General features: G+C 34.8%; 1 pseudogene; it reads left to right on the forward strand.

The window, feature by feature from the left end:
- The first annotated feature begins 3,645 nt into the window (after positions 1–3,645).
- LOC149562381 (putative serine/threonine-protein kinase At1g54610 pseudogene) overlaps positions 3,646–22,098 on the forward strand; it is a 113,438-nt pseudogene continuing 94,985 nt past the window's right edge.

Consider the following 22,098-nt stretch of genomic DNA (forward strand, 5'->3'; position numbering starts at 1 on the left):
TGTTGTGTGATGTTTTACTTCCAGATATTTGATTTCATCATTTAATGATTTATGAACATATATATATTGATGAAGTAAGTGAATGCAAAATTAACAGTTTGATTATGAAATTTTAACAATTGAGAATATGAGTAGAATGAGAGAAACCTTGATTAATTGAATGATGTATGTTTTAATCTATGTGATTTCCTTAATACATATATACATATATGCATGTGATTTTCTAGAGCTATTGATGTGTGCAATGAGTGTGCAAGATATTTTAGTTGAAAAACTTGAGGAAGGAATAGATTTGATCCCTATGTGCCTTTCATGGAAACCTTGTCATTCGTATCTTAATTGTATTGTGAGATGTATGAATGTATCTTTCTGTAATTTAGTAAATGTTAATGTTTCATGATCATGTTCTTATAGTGTCACTTGACACTTGTGAATTGTATATGCATTCCAGCATGCTAGTTAGGGTTAGCTATGTAACCTATAGACCTAAGTCAGACTAAGATAGTGACCTTTTCACTAATCCATTTTTTAATCGAGTTTAATTACCTCTAATTTGGATTAGTGCTTAATCTACATTTTGGAGTTGTTAGATAGTCCTAAAAACTCCTATCATTTGTTTGGTCCCAAATTAATCCCTAAGGCTTAAAAATCATGAAATCTTAATACTCCAGGGGTATGGGTATGGGTTGGGGGCATTTCCCACCCCCTAAGCCCCTTTTGTTGACTTTTATGGTCACTCAAAAAGTCTATTTTTGCCTTAGTGCGAAAATTGAAAGTTGTTACCATGGGTTGAATAACCTCAACTCCACTTAGAGGTTAACCTTAGGCTTGGTTGAGTTAGAAACCTCTAGATCTTTAGGCAAGTGGAGGAAGTTATTGTCCTTTTTAGGTGGTTGAGTTTGGATCTTATTTAGAGGTTTTTTTTGAGTAGTTTTGGTTGTTACCCAATCTCTACTTTTAGAGAGAAGTCTTAGAAGATTGAAGGCAAGGAAGGAAAAGCTCATCTCAATTTGTTCATTCTACCATAACCTCTTTGTGAAGTTAGGAGTTCTTCATCTCCTTTGTTCATGTTGTTCATGTTACTCATGTTGTTTCATGCTTGGTTCATGCTTATGTTATTGTGTTTTTCATTGGTATGTTTGTATGTATGTTGAGTATGCTTGGGAAGGATTGAAAACATGTTTTTCTTGAATGCTTTTCCTTCATGTTTTGCTTGAATTTTGAACTTTTCTTGTATGGGTGTTTTGGTATTACTCACCCTTGGATAGGGCAGAAGTGGCCAATTTTGGGAAAGGTATTCAGTTGGACTGCAACAATGTAGAGTCTCCTCTCAGGACGAGAAGAGGGAGAGAGGGTAGAGTGTTATGGGTCCCTACCTATCAACACAAACCACATATGATTTTTGGCATGTAAGAATGGAAGAATAAAAGTTATTGATTTAGAGCCCTGATTGGGCACCTATTTTGGTGTTGTGTCTAACATCTCCTATTGGAAAAATCCACCTTCTCCCTAGTATTTTTTCAATGTTGAATCCTGTTGTGAAAACCTAGTATGGAAATGAATGTCTGATTTTGTTCCTTATTATGGTTGTTTGTCACTTGGTCAGTTTTTGTTCCCTCCATGACCTCAGTGATGTATTATAGAAAATGAAATGGGTCCCTTGTTAAGGGCCATGAAGGAAATTTAATTTGATTGTTGAAATTTTGGGATTGAAATCTTTTGTAAATTGTATTTAAAACCTTTTTTGTAATGGCAACGATGTTGGGTTTTCTTCCTAGTTATTTCATGGTGGAGCCTTTGAATCAGGTTGTCAATAAAATAGTGTTTTGAGTGATATCATTCTTTTGAGGTTTTCATAATTTCCTTTTAGTTATAGGAATGACTATCAAGATAAGATAGAATGATGATGTTCAATTATGAAAAATTCAATTTTCATATATGTTGAGACGAAAATTATGTTATGAACGTAGTTTCATTTTTGTGATTATTAAAAACTAAAACCAATCTTGCATTGTTGTTAAAATGGATCATTCAAATTCTTGTTTTAACTAGGTTGTAACAAGTCCTATTAGAAAATCCTCTTTCCCTCCGGTTAAGGTTGTGTTAAGACTGGAAAAGGGATCTTGCACGATTGCTATTCTACACGAGATTGTTGATCATAGAATTACCTCAATGTCCTCAATGCTTGTCAAAAATTTTATTGGCCCAAGACCAAATATTGATGTGGTCCAAGCCTACACTATGAAAAAATGGAGCTTGAAAGGTCAGGTCAATGTCACAGCAATGGCTAAGGGTTTTCTTTCTTTTGAGTTCACCTGTTAAGAGGACATGGCTAACATTCTGTGTGAAAGTCCCTGGAGCTTTGGAAGGACCACCCTCATGCTTCAAAGATGGTTGTCCCAATTGGACTTAAACGAATCATTCCTCCAACAAGCTCCAGTATGGGTCAAACTTGGAGCTACCATTGGAGTTTTGGACTGAGGATGTCTTTAAGGGAGTGGCCAGATCTTTCAGAGAGCTTCTCTCCATCAACCCAATCACTGCTTCGAAGAGTAGGCTAACTTATGCGAGGATCTGCATTGGAGTGAGGGAAGGGGAGGATATGCCTGAAGTGGTTTTTTTTTAGTCCAAACTTGGCACTCATATCTAGCAGCTAGACTTTGAAAGTGTTCCTTTTGGGTGTTTTCACTGTCTAAAAACTAGTCACAAGGCATTTTAGTGCTCGAAATCTAAGATGACTAGAAAGAAGAATCCCCCTTCTTCTTCTCAACTGAGGATGAAGAAATTTTGGAAAAAGAAGACCACTACACAAGGCTAGAAGGACCTAACTACGGAGACCCAAAATGCAGTAGAAGCCCCTAAGAGGACAAACCAAGAGCTTCAGGGAACAAAAAGTAAAGAAGGAGAGTTACTCAAGTCAGGACCCAGTTCCTCTCTACCTTTAACTAAACCCCAGCTGTTAGGGGATGAATAGGTCAAGGAAAGGTCCCTCAAGCCTAGAGAAGAGGAAGGTAAGGATGTCCTGTAGAAAGGTATTCAAGAGGCTAGTTTGGACCTTTTCCCCAATGAGGAACAACCGGTTCTGGTCTCCACGAAAGAGATCAAGGAAAGAGACAATAAGGAAATTATCGTCTTCCAGGACATAGAGGAAAACTTGGTCTCCACTAGAGAAGCAGCGACCCAAATAGGAAATAAGGAGGACTTGGTGAAAGATCAGAACCAAAGGGTTGATCTTCACAGCACCCCAAGGAATGCTAATAAGGCTTCTAGATCCTTGAAGTTCGAAAAGAAGGGAGAGATACCTAGGAGGAATCAAATTAGACATCCGTCCAAGGCTTCTCCAGTGGTGACCAGGAGTAGTTGCAAACTAGATGTGGGCTCTACAACCAAAGTAGGTAGGAAATCAAAAAGGGAGTCAAGAGAAGAGGAGACCAGAAGGTGTTTGGCAAATGGGTGCCAAAGCACCCTGAAGGACTTTTCCAAGAGTAAAAAATGAAGATCATCTCATGGAACATTAGGGGCCTAAATGGTGCCCATAAATAGGAAATCATTAGGAATTTGATTAAGAACCAAAGACTAGATATTTTGATGATCCAAGAAACAAAAATGAAAAAGGATTCTTTGAGAAACATAGAGTTCAGTAACATGATGAGCAGTGAGGCTTCAGACTTTGATGGAGCCTCTCGGGGCCTGCTAACTTTATACAAGTCAAAAATTTTCAAGGTGGAATTGGTTTCCAATGCAGGTAACATTCTTTTTTGTAAAGTGTACAATATCCATTCCAATGAATTTTGGTTCTTGCTCAACATTTATGCCCCCAACAACAAGAGAGAAAGAAAATCCTACTGGTCCAAAGAAAAAGGGCTAGTACAGAATAGTAACTTGAAAAAAGGCACCATTATGCGAGATTTCAATACCCCTCTTCTGGATAAGGAGAAGAAGGGTGGTCTGCCTAAGGACTGGGATAGCAAGCATGATCTTTCTAACTTCATCAATGATTTGGCTTTTCTGGATCTGGACCTTATGGGTGGTGACTTGGTCCAATAAACGCTTAGGCAAGGAGTGTATTTAGGTTAGACTGGATAGAGCCCTCATTTCTCCTGAATGGCTGCAGTCCTCTTCTTGCAAATTAGCTCTTTTTCCTAGAATTGGGTCCGACCACTCCCCCATCTCCCTCTCAATTGTTCCTTTTGACCCTTATAAACCTCCTCCCTTCCATTTTGAGAAAATGTGGACCTCCCACCCTAACCTTCTAGAGAGAATTAAGGGCTGGTGGAGCATAGATGTTGAAGGCACTGCTATGTTTAGGGTAGCTAGAAAACTCAGTAATGTTAAAAGGATGGTAAAAGCTTGGAATAAGTCAGATTTTGGTCATTTATTCTCTATGAAAGAGGATCTCTCTACTAATCTCACATCCATCCAAGCCTCCATTCAAGAAAATGGGTATGACACCTCAAGTAGAGAAGAAGACCTATCCATCATGTATGATTTACATGACATCATTAGTAAAGAGGAAAAGTTCTGGAGGCAAAGATCTAGAATCAATTGGCTCAAGGAAGGAGACCAGAACACAAAGTTCTTCCATTTATCCACTCTTAAACATAGATCTAACAATAGGATTTCTGGCCTGAAGAAAGATCAAGGTGTGCTAACTAAGGAAGAAGATATTTCACTTGAAGCTATCTCTTTCTTCTCCTCCCTTCTTTCTTGGGATCCTTTTCTCTCTAAGGTGGACTAGGACGACATTGTCTCTTGTGTCCCTCAGATCCTCCAACCACACCATAATAATCTACTTTGGGCCATTCCTTCTAATTTTGAAGTGAGAGAAGCTCTTTTTTCTCTTCTGGTGGATAAATCACCTAGACCTGATGGTTTTCCTACCTTCTTTTTCCAAATGTACTGGCCTGTCATTATGAAGGATGTTGTTAAGGTGGTTAAGGAGTTCTTTGGAGCCAGACGTATTCTGAAGGAAATCAATTCCACATTCTTAGTTCTTATTCCCAAAGTGCCAGGTGCTAACACTCTGGATAAGTTCAGACCCATCAGCTTATGCAACTCATTTTATAAGATCATCTCGAAGGTGCTCACTTTGAGGCTACTTAAGCTTCTCCCCTTGATTATCTCTCAACAATAATCTAGTTTTGTCCTGGGTAGACAGATTTTAGATTCGATTATCATGGTGCATGAAGTGATTCACTCTATGGAAGGTGGTAAGAGAGAAGGGATGTTACTCAAACTTGACATGTCTAAAGCTTACGATCAGGTGGATTGGTCTTTTTTGGAGTTGGTGTTGAAGGCTTTTGGATTTGATGTCAAATCTTGCAAGCTAATCTCCCAGCTGGTCACCACCCCCTCTCTAGTTGTTTTAGTGAATGGATCCCCCTCTGATTTCTTCAAACCTACTAGAGGCCTTCGTCAGGGGGATCCTCTATCACTGATTCTCTTCATCATCTTGGCAGAATGTATTGGCAGACTCATGGAGAAGAAAAAAGAAGAAGGGAGGATCAAAGGCTTTAAACCTTCTTCCAAATGCACCCCCTTCACGCATCAATAATTTTTTGATGACACCATTATGGGAGGAGAGGCCTCAATCAGGGAGGCCAAGGCTTTGAAAGACACTTTGGACACCTATTCCAGAGGGTCAGGGCAGCTTATCAATTGGGACAAAAGCTCTATTTTCTTTATCAACACTCTAGAGGGAAGACAACAAAGAATCTCTAGAATCTTGGGATGTCAGGTGGGGAAGCTTCCTTCTACCTACCTTGGTCTCCCCTTGGGCACATCCCCCTCTGATTCCTTCCAGAACAACATCTTGGATAGGTTCGGTAAGAAGCTGGCTGGCTGGAAAGGAGCCATTCTCAGCCAAGCTGAAAAATGTCAACTAGTTAAATCCATCCTTCAAAACTTGCCAATTTATGCCCTGAGCCTTTTCACCATACTCGAGAAATATGCCGAGAGGATGGAGAAAATCCAAAGGGATTTTTTATGGACAGGAACTGAAAGGAATAAAAGTTACCCCCTTGTTGCTTGGGACAAAGTTTGTCTCCCTAAAAAGAATGGTGGTCTGGGAATTAGGAAGCTCACTCATATCAACAAGGCCCTCCTAGCAAAGAAAATCTGGTGCATCTTTAGTAGCACAGGGGAATGGAGAGACACTATGGTGAACAAGTATATAAAAAGGCCCTCTTTTCAGTTCACTCTTTTTAGTGAGGATATCCCTAGAGGCTTAGTTGTTTGGAATGGCTTCTTAAAGCCAAGGATTTGACTAATTCTAAGGTCTCCTAGAAGTTGGGAAATAGGGGGAACATTCTATTCTGGTTGGACTACTGGCTTTCTCAGGGCCCCCTCATTAATAACCCTAGCTATGGTGTTTGGGCTAATGATTGCATCAACCTTTTTGGGCACAAAGTCAGCAATTACAGGACTGAATAGGGATGGAAGGACCTTTTTGTTATCTCAAAGGACCTTAAACCAATTATGATCATGCTTAATTCCTTATCCCTCAGCATCAACAAGGATGAACTGGTTTGGAGGGATAATTCCAATGGGCTCTATTTGGTTGCCTCTGGGTACTCTACTTTATGGAGTACAAAAGTGTCCCCCCCTTTGTCGAGAGCCTGGCTCCCGGGCCTAATGCCAAAAGTCAACATGTTTTTTTGGTTGGCACTTTAGGAAAAAAATATCACCCAGGAAAATCTCATTAAAAGAGGTCATATCATGCCCAACAGATGTGTTTTATGCAAAGAAGAGTTAGAGATAGGTAATCATTTGTTCGTTCTTTGCTCTTACTCCAGGACATTCTGGGACTTCCTCACCCAAGACCTTAGCCACAACTAGTGCATTCCTTCCAACCTTCTAGACTTTTTCTACCAATGGCAAGGTATGCTCAATGGGTTTGCCTTGTAGGAAATTAGCTCCTGGCTCTTGCCCCATTTTTGTTGGAGCATATGGAAGGAGAGAAATAATTAGATTTTCAGAGATAGGGAGGAGCTGACTTTAGTTGTTGGAAGGAAGATCTTTAGTAACATAAAGGAAAATTTTTTCATGAGGAAGGGGGGAGCTTTTGAGATAGGAGGTAGGAAAAAGGAGAAGATAAAAGATAAAATGAGGAAAAGACAGGAAGCCAAGTGGCTCCTCCCCCTTGAAGGCTGGCACAAAGCCAACTTCGATGGAGCTTCCAATGGCAACCCTGGATCCTCGGGTAGTGGAGGTGTGGTTAGAAAAGAAAATGGAGATAGTATTGCGGCTTTCACCCTCTCGTTGGGTTTCCAAAAAAATCATTTTGTGGAAGCCAACGCAGCATGCAATGTTGTTAAACTGGCTTTTCAAATTGGGGTCACCAATATATGGCTTGAAGGGGACTCGAATAACATTATTAAGTGCATCAATGGCAATTAGTATCCATCTTGGATGATTGCAAATCTCATTAATGAGACTAGAGAGACCCTTGCCAAATTCAATAAATTCCACATTACCCATACTTTTTGGGAAGCAAACCCGATTGCCAATAGGTTGGCTAATATAGGGGTCGACACAGACCAAAAAATGACTTGGCTTCCTAGAACTTGTTTGCTGGTAGACGTCAAGTGTCTGATCAACTTGGATAAAATCCAAGGAAGTATGGAGGATATCAAGTTGTAATTATGAATATGAAAGGGTTAAGATATAAGGGTACTTTTCATAATAGAAGCCTGGGAATTTGTAAATGTAGATATCCTTTATTGATTAATTGCCACACTTTGTGGGTTGTTTATTACAATTGTTTCAGGGGCAAAAACAGAGTTATTTTTCTCTACTCTTTGCTTACTCTTGGTGGTCCATTCTAGTCTCAGAGTGAAGAGCACATGAGTAAAGTGGGTGTGTAGTGCATAGAGATGGTGGGCGAGAGATGCAGAAAGGAGCCGATGGGGGATTTTGAGAAATGGAGAAGTAGGCTGCAAGTATGGGAAAAGCTTGAAGAGGGTGGGGTAACCAAGTATTTCATGAAGGTGCATAGTTTTGATCAGGAGGTGACCAACAGTATGGTGGGGTCCTGGAAGGATGGTAGGGTTAAGGTGAATGGCATCAACTTTTGAATAACAGAGGAGGTGATTGTGGCTATCACCGAGATCCCTATTGAGGGTTTCAAATTCTTTAGGGATAAGAAGCTCTTGGCCAATGTGGTTAGGGACTTTGTGGAGAGTGAGAAGGAATTGAAGGCGTTGAAAAAAATTGACACTTACTATGTCCCTGACTCCATGAAGAAGCGATGGAGGTATGTTCTTAAAGCTTTTATCGAGTACATCACTTTGGACCCAAGGTCTGATAGAGCCTGAACCCACCACTTTTTTATTTTAAATCTTTTTTGGAAGAAAGCCAAAATTTCTTTCCCTTTTTATCTGTTAAACTCTATGAATAAGGTGATGGATAGCTTCAAAAAGAAGCCCATTGCTAACCTGGCTCTGCATGAGGGGCTGATGCTATTTATCCAAGAGAACTTCAAAGCTTAGACTATTAGAAATGCCCCCCCTTAGATAGAGATTGTGGAGTTTGGAAGTTCTAGTTACTCCTCTGATTCAGATGATATTCAGAGCCTCGGTTCTGAGAAAGGCGAGATCTCTTCTTCAGGGAAAGCAGTGACTTACCATGCTAAAAAATCCCCCTCCCCCATAACCCCAAGTAGAAAAAGCCCTAGGGATCTCGAGTAGAAGCAAGTTGAGAAGGTTGATGAGGGAGGTAGTGACGATGAGGAGGATCTGGAGTCTGAGGAGGTGGTTAAGGAGACACAGGAGGAAACAAAGGAGGAAAGTAGAAGGAAGAAGGGCAAGAGGGAGATTCTGGAGGATGTTTGCTCTCAATTTGAGGAAACGTCTGTGCTGCCCCTTTCTCCTGTCCATCTCCACCCTGAGAAGCAGAAAGAGGAGAAAGTTGGGTATGTGAAAGGGGAAGTGTAGACCAATGACAAGAGGAAAGTTTTGATCAACTTCAACATCAAGACCACCAAAATGGGAATCTTTAGGGAGGCCATGAATCCCCAAATCTTCATGGATAATCAAGAAGAGCAGCGACTGGAAGAATTAATTGATCTGACGATTGTGGCTATTTCGAACAGAGCCAAGGAGACAGGGATGAACCATTTAAATAATGCTCGCAACAACATGATTGATAATTTTAGATCAATCAAATGGCTTTTCCATGAGCTTGAGGAGGTTAAAGATCAGGTGAAACATATTGAGGCAACAAGGAAAGGAATGGATGCCAACAGGAGGATGGATTTGGCTGACAGGCTTAGTTTGGTGGAACGAAGGATACACAACCTAGAAAACTACAATCACAACCTTGTGAATCAAATGTTTTCCTTGTTAAGCTCCATCAACAACAACATCATCTCTCTCATGGTCTGGATCAAAGACAGAGAAATGCACGATGATGAGGATGGAAATGATAGGGATGAGGCTAGAACGTAGGACGACCCTACAAAGGACAACTCCATTCCTACTCAGGACCAAAGGAATCAAAGGGCACAACAGATGGAAACGGAGGAGAATCAACTAGCCTTTGAGGCTACTCAGGTGATGCATGATCTGGAGTGAAAGAATGAGTAATAACTCTTGCCTGTTCTTTTGTTTATCACTATCTTTTGGCTTTTTGTTCTGGCTTTAGGCCGTGGCTTTGCTTGCTTCATTTTCCTAGTCTTTTCTCAGAACTCTTTCCTTTGGCTGGGCTTAATGCTTATTATCAACCTTCTTATGTACTAACTTTCGAGTTTCAGGCTCCTTATAAAACTTGTTTATCTAATAAAAAATAAGTCCTATTAGATTAATTAAAAAAAAAAATATTCCCCTTGGCAAATTCTATCATTAGCAATTCTAACACTAAGAAAAAAGAAAATTGCCTCCAAAGAGTAAAAACTCTCTGGATTTTGTATGGGCAAACATATTAATTGTCCTCAAGTGATAACAGAGAATATTCTTTGATAATTCTTTAACTTAAACTTAATTTTTAAAAATAATAATACAAAAAGAAAATACTTATTAATTCTTTTCTAAATATCCTAAACCATACCTAATAAATTTTTACCTTTTATTACCCTCCCCCTTGTCCTAAGTCCCCACCTAAAACCCCTTTACCCTCATTCCTTGTCATGAATCTAGCACTTAGTAATTGAAGAGGAGACTTTAATTATAACTTTTTCTTACTCAGGCTCTAGCTCTTCTTTATGGGGGGGTTTGAATTATTTGTAACCATAGTCAGGATGCACTTATTGGGTGACATCACCCTTGTACTCTACATGGATTTTTGCAGCCTTTGGAGACCATGTGATTTGGCATGAAAAAGGGAAATTTTGTTTGACTGTTCACTTTTGTAGAGGGGGGGGGAGCAAAGCTTGTACTATGGTAGGCTTGGACATCACCCATTGACTCTAGAACAACGCACCCATATTGGTGGTAACCCTTGGGTAGTGCGTGGTTTAAGAGGGTATTAATCCTTGTTTCACTATGCATTACCACCACCTTTTTGGGATATCCTTTGTCTACGTTCCCTTGTTGGGCGCTAGCCTTAGGAGAGTGAGGGCGGGGGTGGGGATAGGTTTTAAGTTAGCTGCGAATTTAAGGTTAGTTTAGTTTAATTTTATGTTAGTTTAATTCAGTTTAGTGTTAGCATTAGTGTACTTAAGTATTATTAAGTGGTTATTAAAAAAGGGTTCTTTTGTTGTCTTGTTTTAATTATATTTATTTTAATATGTTTTAAATTAATTAATTTATGGAATGATTATTAAATTTTGTTATTAGGGTTAGGATGTTAAGAATTTAGTAGTACAGTTAGCTTAGTTTAAAAGATAGTGTAGTTTAAATTTGAAATGTTAAATTTTAGATTAATCTAGAAATTAGTTTTTAATTAAGTAGCAAATTTAATTAGTATATTAAAAGTTTCAAGTATATTTTGTGTTAGTTATTATCTCATTTTATTAAGATAGCACTAACCGAGTAGTTTGTTTGCAATTGTTTAAATTTAGATTTAAATTGAATAAAGTTTTTAACCAATAAGTTTGCTATGTTTAAAACTAGTTTTATGTTAGACTAATAAGATAATGTTGATTTGTTTTGTTTTATCATTTAATCAAATATAAAGTATATTTATGTGTATGTTAGACATGGCATTTATCTTAATTAGTTCTTTGATTTAATATTTTAATTTAATTAGACCCATATTATTTTAAATTGTTATTCAATAATTTTGAATATAATGTTGTATAAGTAATGTAATAATGAAACTATTATCGATATCAATTTAATAACGAGAGAGTTCAAATTTAATGATTTATTCCTTCTCATGATTATAAACTTAAGATGAAAAGTAGCGAACCTATACTTTAACTGTGAAACAAACATATCGAACTTAGTGAATTTTAATTATTAACTTTAAAAAAAATATATTTAAAAAAAAAGTGTTGTGTGTTTTTGCCCTATATTTTGGGCATGACATTATAATATTAATTAATATAACTAAGCTTATTCATATAAATATATATCTAATATAATATAATTAATATATAATTACCTAATTCATATAATTAATATTAATATGAAAGGACACGACTATATGAATAGACACACACACATCATCATCATCATCATCGCATTGAAAATGATATCAGATGGAAATATTATAAAACTTATACAAATTAGAGACAAATCAATAAATGTCCTTAATCTGGACATTACAAGTGGTATCAGAACATTTGATCTTGCCATACTATGAGGTTTGTGCAAAAATTAGAAATTACAGGGTAAAACAAAGAAATAATTTTATATTAGGCTATGAGGTTTTGGAAAAATTTTCAGAATATTAAAGCCTTCATATGATAATGAGAAGTTGTATTATCATTTGTCCATCATTGGCAAAAGTTATTATTATGCTTTAAATTGTTTGAAGAATGACATTCAGGAGTGAATAATATTTGAGAACCATTTGCATAGACCGATTCTTTGGGAAACTTCATAAGATTTGGATTTAATGTTATCATCTGTGTAGCAAATATGTTGGCCAACAAATAACTTGATAGAAATTTCATGGTGTGCACATCCTTAATATTATCAAGATGGAGAAAATGCATATATTTAAAGAATATATGAAGAAAGTCCCTCTGGAAGGAGATTGAATCACTCCTATTTTCTTACTTGTACATTGTATATTAGATATTATTTGCACTATTCACCGAAGGAATTAATAAGTGAAGAGGATTCATTACAATTGATATGAGAACATAATCATGTATTCTCATTCTTGTGACTTGAAATGCTAAAACTACATTCACAATTATTAAAAATTGGGTCATTTTTGGAGATGCTAGGCGTTTTGGGGGCTATCGGCTTCAGAAAAATGCATAAAAAAGATGAAAACTTGCTATCCAATTATGAGAAATGGTTTGAGGAAAAATTTAGATATGGAAAACATCATTTGCTGCTCAAAAATAGCTCCAAATCTGAGGTTAAAACACAAAAACGTGATTCTACTCTTTGGACAGCAATGTATAAAATTTTGCTTTCTGGTTTTCTAAATCTTTATGGTGGAGATGCTTTGCTCAATATAACATTGCATGCTTCAATCTCCATAATGCAATGGTTTTGGATAGATGTCAATTAGCAGAGACCATCTCACATACAAGTATAATAGGGAAGATCTCAAATAATAAAGTTCTATACCAATGCCCAAGTGTTGAATATCAGAATCTTGGTAACTCGTGAATAATTCTAACGTGCACCACCTCATACTATTGCAACTTAATATGCAACAATGGATTCTCTCACATGTTAGAAATATAAATCCATCAGTAATATACAAGTAAAAAGTAAAAAGGATTCAACAAAAAAGTTGAAGGGTGGGTGCAAGCAGTGGATAAATATTTTCAAATGTATGTAACTGAAACATAGCTTTGGTACACATTGAGACTTACCTAATCTTAGTATACATGTATCATCATTATTACATGTGAATTTAGAGGGGGAGGGGGAGAATGGAGTTTGCAAGGCCTTTTCAGGCCCTTTTTGGGTTGGGTTATCCATCCCCTAAAATTCTATGGGCCAGTGCTATCGAGTGATATCACTTATTGGTCTATTGGCTACGGATCTTGATCTGTACAGATGTAAAGTTGTTAGTAGAAATTCACCATCTTTGATCAGTCTGATTTTGCAATAATGAGTTTTTTTTAGGACATACAACATTCTATAGTTGAGGAGAAACCCTCCAAAATGGTACCATGAGACTTGGAGGCAAGAGCATAGAACCTACCTTGGAAAGATAAAGTCATGGGCTAGTCTATTGTTTGGATTTGATATATCAAATTGTAAACTTTAACAGTCATCCTTTACTGTTGGGAATATTATTTAAAATTGATTTGTGGGCCTAGACTATACAAGGCATTGAAGGATTTAAGATGTTATTTGACTTTGAAGGATATATTGAAGACTTCAAATCATTAATAACAACATACATCAAATTTTGGCATGAGGAATAAAACCATTTATCAAAATAAAAGAGAAATTATTATTGACCTAAGAGGGAGATATTTACGGATTAATTTTTTTTGGCCCTATTATTGCAAGATTGTATTGCATGTGAGGATTGGGAGGGTCAGAGATAAGGATCTCCACCAAAGTTGTTAGTGGGAAAATATATTGCTGTGCATATGAAGTGGCAGGTATTCAGACATATTTTATAAAGAAGACTATCAGAGCAGACCAATATTAAAATTATGAAAAATGGTCCACTATAAACAAGGGATCATCAAAGAGAAAATATTCCACAATTGGGTTTTTAAAACCTAATTTCCTAATTGGGGAAATTACAAGGTTGACGGAATAGAATCTAATGGAAACAACACTTGGAACATAGTTTAAGGGACTTGATCAGTCCAAAAACATTGGAGCAAAGACAAAACATTGATAAGAATGTGATCTAACAAGGAAAGCACAAGAAAATATTAAAGGAGATATTATTTAGAAGGCACTTTTGTGGATTAAGGCCTCCATATCATCTTGGCTCCACCATCATATAATGATCTTGAAGCAAGTACGATGGGACCCATCACTTACCAAGCAAGGGTCAAATGAGGTAAATTTAAAAGAGGTTCATCATAGCATATGAAAAGTAAAAATAAGGTATGGTTAATTTTTTCTATTTTAAGTATTATGCTATTTAATTTCTATTATTAAAATGAAGGATTATGTTATGTTTATTTATAATGTATATAAGATGTGCATGTATTTGTATAAAAAATTTATAAACATATATAACTAATAGTTCTAAATAATAATATCATTTGATAATTGAAATGATTGTTACAAACATTATTATTAACCAATTAAGTATAAATCTTGATTGACTTAAAATTTCTTTAATAATATGAATTGAAGGCTTAATAAATTATAATTTTGGTCATCATCTTCCAAGATAAGATAAGGCATGTAGTGGAATGGGCTAGGTGATACCATTCAGAGGTACTAGCTAAGGCCTGTGGTGAGATGGGTGTTAGGCTACATCATCCAAGGGTACTAGGTAAGGCCTACGGTGGAGTGAATACCCCAGGGTACATTATATAAAGGCACTATCTTGGAGATGATGATTAGAGAGAGTTAACAAAAATAAGGGAGAGTGGTGAGGCCCATGATTGAGTAATAGGGTACCCTATTATAGTTTCTCCTCCCATACTCAAGAAATGATGAGTTTATAATGAGCTATACTTTTGATTGATAAATCCCTATAAATTTCTATGTAGTCTCTAATTGTGACTATAAATACATTGTCAGGAGATTAATATAGGGAAATCCCAAAAGGGGAAATTTACATATAAATGTGTACTAATGATTTTTTTGTTGTATGTTCACAATCAAGGAATCGCATAATGTGTGTTTTGTGTTTTTACGCCATGTTTACTTTGTGTCTTCAACTATCTGCATCATGTATACTTTGTGTCTTCAACTGTTTGCATCGTGTATACTTCATGTCTTCATGTATTCATTTGTCTACTTTGTGTCTACCTTTTGTTTTCATACATTAATATGTGTGTTGCATAAATCATGTAGGTGTTATTATATCCAAGTATAAGATTTGTATGTTGAATCTCTAAGAAATGTTAAATATGAATAAATCTTTGCTTGAGGACAAGCAAATTTGAGAGTGAAGGACTATGATATTCCCATTTTGGCATATAATTATTATATATAAAGTAATATTAATAATGATATTAAAATAATAATATTTTATAAGTAATATATTATATTATAATCATATAATAATATCATATTATAATATAATGAATGAAATAATAATCTAATGTAATGATATTATGATGATTAAGATATATTTTAATTTAGCAATACCATATTAATAAAATATTATAATAATATATATAATTGATATATTATTAAATAATATATGTTATAATATAATTATTAATATAATATATTTTCTTATATTAATTAATATAACTAAGCTTATTAATATAAATATATAACTAATATAATATAACTAATATATAACATAATTACCTAATTAATATAATTAATATTTATATGAAAGGACATGACTCTAACACACACACACACACACACACACACACACACACAATATCATCACATTGAAAAGGATATCAAATGGGAATATTATAAAACTTATACAAATTAGAGACAAATCAGTAAATGCACTGAAATGGGACATTGCAGACATAGAGGAAAAGTGGCCACACTTTAAAGAATAACCTTGAAATCTCAAGCTTTCTCTAGCAACTGATGGTGTTAATCCATTTGGAGAGATGAGATCTATTTACTCAGTGTGGTATGTTTTTGTTATCAACAATAACCTTCCTCCATGGATGTCAATAAAGAGGGAGCGCATTATGTTGGCAATAATTGTTGTAGGTATATTATTATTTTATTGTTATCTACATGTAATCATAAGTCTTGGAGTGAAATCACCGCAATAATTATCTGATGTTGTTCATTCAACTAGGTAAGTAGCAAGTAAAAGATATGAATGTATATGTTGTAACTCTTATCGATGAGTTGTTGGTGTTATAAAATAGTTTCACTATGTATTATATCTCTAGAGAAATCAAACAAAAAACAATTTCAATTCAAAGCAATGCTTGTGTGGACAATTCATGATGCCCTAGGGTTGACACTTTTCTATGGTATGTTATGCTAAAATCTAGTTGTATGTGATAATATTAATTCCAAAAATAAAAATATTTAATCCAATTGTATCATTATCTTGTAGGTCTTCAAACAAAGGAAAAATTTGCATGTCCAATGTATTGTCCAAAGATGAAATATTATCATTCCAAAAGTTCAAGAAAGTAGGTGTTTGATGAGAATAGGCACTTCCTCCACAAAAATCATAAGTATGGAAGTGTTGAAAAATATCTTTTCAATGGGAAAGAAGAGACTACATCAAAGCCATGAAGAATGACACCTCACTTATGACAGTTGGAATATAATAGAATTCAAGGTAGTATTCCTCCACCTAAAGGTTTATGTTTGGAAATTATATATTTTGATTGTTTTTTGTTGGCTAATTATGTAATTGATAATAGTGAAGGTCATCAAGGCATCATTGATCACCTTCTAAAGGGACTAAAATGTTATCTCAGAGAATTTAGTAGGTTTCCCTACTATGAGAAACTAAAATTGGTGCATATTTTTGATACTATGCATATTGGAAAGAATGTAACAAAGACATTGTGAAAAATATTGGATGGAAGGCATGACAAAGAAAAACTTGCCAAAAATTGTAGTAACATTCATGATTCCAATCATGTAATGAAAAATGTCATTGAATCAAATAACATGGAGACCAGATTAATGCAAGTGCTCTTTCTTGTTTATTAATAGAGTAGCAAAGCAATGCCATAAAAGAATTCATATGAAAAATTCTATTTCCTACAGGATTTGTTGTGAATATAAGCAATCTCACATCAAAGAAAAGTGAATTTGGGCGAAGATTGAAAATGCATGATTGGCATACCTTCATCAAGGTAAGTCATAGTCTTTTGTATTTACAATATATTTGTGAAATTGCATTCAATTTTCATTGTATTAGGTTAGAAAAGAATGAAATGATTAGCTAACAATTGTTGTAGTATGTGCTACCCCTATCACTCCCAAACAACTTCAACAATAATATCAAACAAGTGATATATGATCTTGGAAAACACATGAGGTAAGTAGTGATATTTGTTCAATACATCAAACAAGTAATATATTACAAAGTCTCATACTTATATATTTTTGTGTCTTTAATCCCTTGTAGGTGGTTGAAATATAAAGAATCCATAAAGAAGATATAAAATACTGGAAGAAAATAATTCATCTACTAATGTGTGAAATGCAAAAGTGTTTACCTTAAACTTTTTTCAATGCACAAAAACACTACCTCATACACCAAGTTGAGGAGATTGAGTTGTGTGGACCTATACAACCTAGGTCAATGTGGATGATTGAGAGACATTTCAAAATTTTTAATGGTTTGGTTTGAAAAAGAGAATGTCCCAAGGGTTCCATGGTATACTAGATGATGGTTTATGTTACTCAATATCTTCATAATCTTGCAACAAAGACCCAAATAGATTGCATTTGGGATCTCAACTCCATTAAAAAAACCGAAGGGGAGTACTTGGTGGGGAGCGGTAGATTTAGGAAAGTCAAAGGTAACAAATTATGAGATGTTATTGTAGTTAATTAATTCTTAATCTTTAAAATAAATCTATTATAAGTCATCTATTTACTTTTGTACAGTTGCTCAAAAGTGGGATGCAATATATTTGTTTATTACAAATAATCAAAGATTGGATGATGGTATGGATTGAACGATGTCAACATTTTGGTCATAGATTGGGAATTTGTGTCTTTGTTGATTATACAAGCTCATTGTAATGGAGATCTCAATTTTACACAAAAGGAAAGAGATTTAGCATATGGTTAAAGAGATCTCCAGGTACTTATAATTTTGTTAATGAGCCATATGTTTTTGAACTCGTGATGCAATAATTTATACATGTTTGACATTATTATAGTCAAAACACCACAAGACTATGTTATGAATGGTTATAAATTTCATGTCAAATATTTTGATGACACGAAGAGAACTTTTTATTTTGAGATAAGTGTAGTCTTATAGGTGACCAATATTTCATCTAGAACTGAATTACATCCTCAAGAATCTCAAAATCGATACTATGATGTTTTGGTTGATATACTTGACTATGACTTTAATTCTTTCAAATTAGTTCTCTTCATTGTGAAATGGTACATACTATGACTCAATTAAAATTATTATGATACTATTATTGAGCATGAGAATGGATTTCCAATGATTAATAAAAGGTTGTTTGAGCCAGTTGGGGATGAGCCCTATGTTCTTCTAAGGCAATGTGAGCATGTATTTTACTCAGAGGTTCCACATAAACTGGGTTGGTCATTTTTTTTTAGACATGATCCAAGAGGAAGGTTGATAAAGTATAATGTGGAGGAAGAAGATACCAAAGAAGAGGAAGAAGTGGATCATGATCGAGAGTTAGTCAATGATGCTCCTAATGTTGCTACTGATCATGATGATGATGCTTCTATTGATCATGGTGATGATGCTTCTATTGATCATGATGATGATGATGATGAGGATGATGATGATGATGATGATGATGATGATGATGATGATGATGATGCTGATGACCATGATAGTGGTGGTGATGATGTCAACAACGATGATGATATTGATGATGAGATGGATGAAAATAATATCAATTATGTGGGTTTGATTATCTAAAATTTAAGGGGGGTTTGATTATCAATTATATGAATGAAATTAGATACAGTTATGTGATCAATTCCTATGCTATTCAATATTGAGTTCTTGATAGATCAATCATTAATCTAATTAACTTTTCATGTACCTTTTAATGTTTATGATTCATATGTGATGCTAATATTCAATGTAATTTTGAGTATATGTATCATGAATTTTTTAGCTAACATAAGACAATTGATTTAGATATGTAGAAACCTAAAGCCCTATGTTCTTCAAAGCCAATGTGAGCACATATTTTACTTAGAGGTTCCACATAAACTGGGTTGGTCATTTGTTGTTAGACATGGTCTAAGAGGAAGGTCAATAAAGTATAATGTGATGGAAGAAGAAGATACCAAGGATAAGGAACAAGTGGATCATGATCAAGAGTTAGTAAATGATGCTTATGACGCAAATAATTTTTCTATTCATCACGATGATGATGATGATGATGATGATGATGATGATGATGATGATGAGGATGATGACGACAATGACCATGGTAGTGATGGTGACAATGTCAATGACGAACATGATCTTGATGATGAAAAGAATGAAGAATAATATAAATGATGGAGTGGGTTTGATTAGCTAACATTAAAGGGGGGTTTGATTATTAATGATAAGAATGAAATGTATAGTTATGTGATCAATGCATGTGCTATTCAATATTTAGTCCTTGATAGATCAATGACTAATTTGATTAACTTTTCATGAACCTTTTACTATTTATAATTCATATGTGGTGCTAATATTCAATGTAATTTTGAGTATATGTATCATGAATTTTTAAACAAACATAAGAAAATTGATTTGCATATGCAGAAACCCGAAGCCCTTTCACGAACATCCCACACAATCTCATGGATCATCAGGTAAAAGTCAATACACCACATAGAGATTAATGTCTTTTATCATTTGTAAAATATCTCTCTCATTTCTACCTATATCTCTTATTTTGTGGAGTGTAGGTACTAGTGAATAGGTATTTGTAAAATTTGTCTTGAGTGAGGAAAATGTAGGAATGAAAGAAAAAAGTGAGGCATTTAGTATGTCTAAATCAAGGAGATGGACTCGAGGTCAAAATATTAGAAAGAATTTCAATAAGCATGTAAAAATTTTCCTTGCTCAAGGGGGTCATGTTCTTATGATGATGAGAGTGAAGGCAACTTTGATGTTCCCTTTAGGTACAAACATCTACAAAAACAATGGGTCTCCAATGAACTTCCTCTAATATGCACTAATTTTTGTGTTGGAGAGAGGATATATTGCATAGAACCATCCTCATTACATGGTTTGGGCCTATATTCCATGGATGGCATAAAGGTCTCTTACAACAAGGATGTTGAATTGATGGAGTATGTCAAACCTTGCTATGATTAGAGTAGTTGCATGCAAATTGTTATATATAAAAAAATTATGTGTAGGTATGCACTCGTGGAAAATTATATACAACAAAAAGTTAGTGAACAAAGTAAAATAGTAGCTATATATTGATAGAAGGCCTAAAGAATTAGGGAATATTGCAAGTTTTATAAATAGTACAAGACCTATGTCAACTAAGAAGTGACTCAATTGCAATATTTGAGGCCCGCGAGAGAAATTGTGTATTTGTATGTGCGATAAAATCAATATGTGGAGGCAAATAACTTCTTATTAATTATAATTTGAATCACATAGATAAAAACAAAGTCACTATCATGGGTGAGATGGTATATACTATACACATTTAAAATTAACTCCAATCAATGAATCCAACACACAATTAATTTTTTTTGCCAACTTAGAATAATAACACATGTGTTTTAACATGTCTTAATGATTTTTTTTGAAGTATAGGGTTATAGTATGGATCAACAACCACAGGATATGCATGGTGGTGATGGTTCTCAGAGGACTTCTTCTTCCCAATATGTAAAACAAATTGTTGTAAAAATTAGATACAATAAATATGTCAATTCATATTTTTTATTAGTTTTATTTTTTACTACTATTTTGAATTAATTTTAAATGTAGCACTAATAATATTGTTCTCACAAATGAGTGCCGGTCATGAAAAAGGAAAGGAAAAACTAGTCCACGAGGAACTGCACGATGAGCGGGATAAATTCATGATTGATTTTGCATCAACTGCTAATCCTATGACTACAATGCAAAAGGTGCTTCATGATTTATCAATAAGGTTAAAGAAATTGGCATCAATTCAAACTCAGACTCCTAAAATACAATAGAGGGAGGATGAGTTGATGTACCTAGTTTAGAAATATAAAATAACTATTAAGGTAGTTTTTAGTTAGAACAAAAAGTTCAATAATGGTTTTTATAGTATGCTCCTTTATTTATGTCACTAAACAAAATGTTTTTACAGAGGATGTTGAAGAGGGTCAAGGGTGATGCCCCAGAGGATGATACTTTATGTGGTTCAAGTACATTGCATGTTCTATCCTATAGTTGTGTTTTGCTCGAACAATATTTTTTTAATAGCTATAACAATATTGTTTTATTGTGTTCTAACTATCTCATTTTTTAGCTCCTAGCATTGATCCTATGTTCACTACACTTCTTGCTACAAGGAACTAAATTGAAGAGATAATGTCAACTGCAATGTCAGTAATAGGTAGCATGTAGCATGGCCATAGATGTGGTGGTAACACCAATTGGTAAGTAGATTGGCCTGGAGAGATATCGCACTCAGCATACTCAACAAGTTTAATAATTGCCTAGAGGATTTGCATTGGATTGAAGATATCGAAAGAATCCAACGATTGTTATTGACTTCATATTTGACAAGGAAAGTATTTATCAAGATACTTAGAATCTGAGATAGAAAGGAAAACATAGAAATCATTAGAGTTTGAATGACATGCGAAACATTAGATATCCTCAAGGTTTTGAAATGATAACTATAGAAGGTAGAGAAAAGGACAAATAATCAAAGATGTTGTAGAGAATTGGAAGGCACTTACATGGATAGACCACAACGATACATAAGAGTGCATAGTTAGTGTTATACAATGAACAGATCATCTATAATAGATCATTGTTTCAATCTTACAAAAAATATCACGCTTGAAAGAGGTTACAATCATGTTAGTCACAAATCAGAGAAAATATGGAAAAGGATATAAATAAAAGAAAAAGTCGCACAAAAATGAATGACCCCCAAAATGGGTTCATTACAAATGGTATCAGAGCTCTGATTCTGCCATCTCGTGATATCACTATTAAAATTTTAAGAATGAAAGTAGACCTGAATGGAATATCTCAGTAGATTCA

This window comes from Cupressus sempervirens, chromosome 4, assembly GCF_028749045.1.
Source record: "Cupressus sempervirens isolate cs-2001-9-10 chromosome 4, ASM2874904v1, whole genome shotgun sequence".
In the NCBI taxonomy this organism is placed as follows: Eukaryota; Viridiplantae; Streptophyta; class Pinopsida; order Cupressales; family Cupressaceae; genus Cupressus; species Cupressus sempervirens.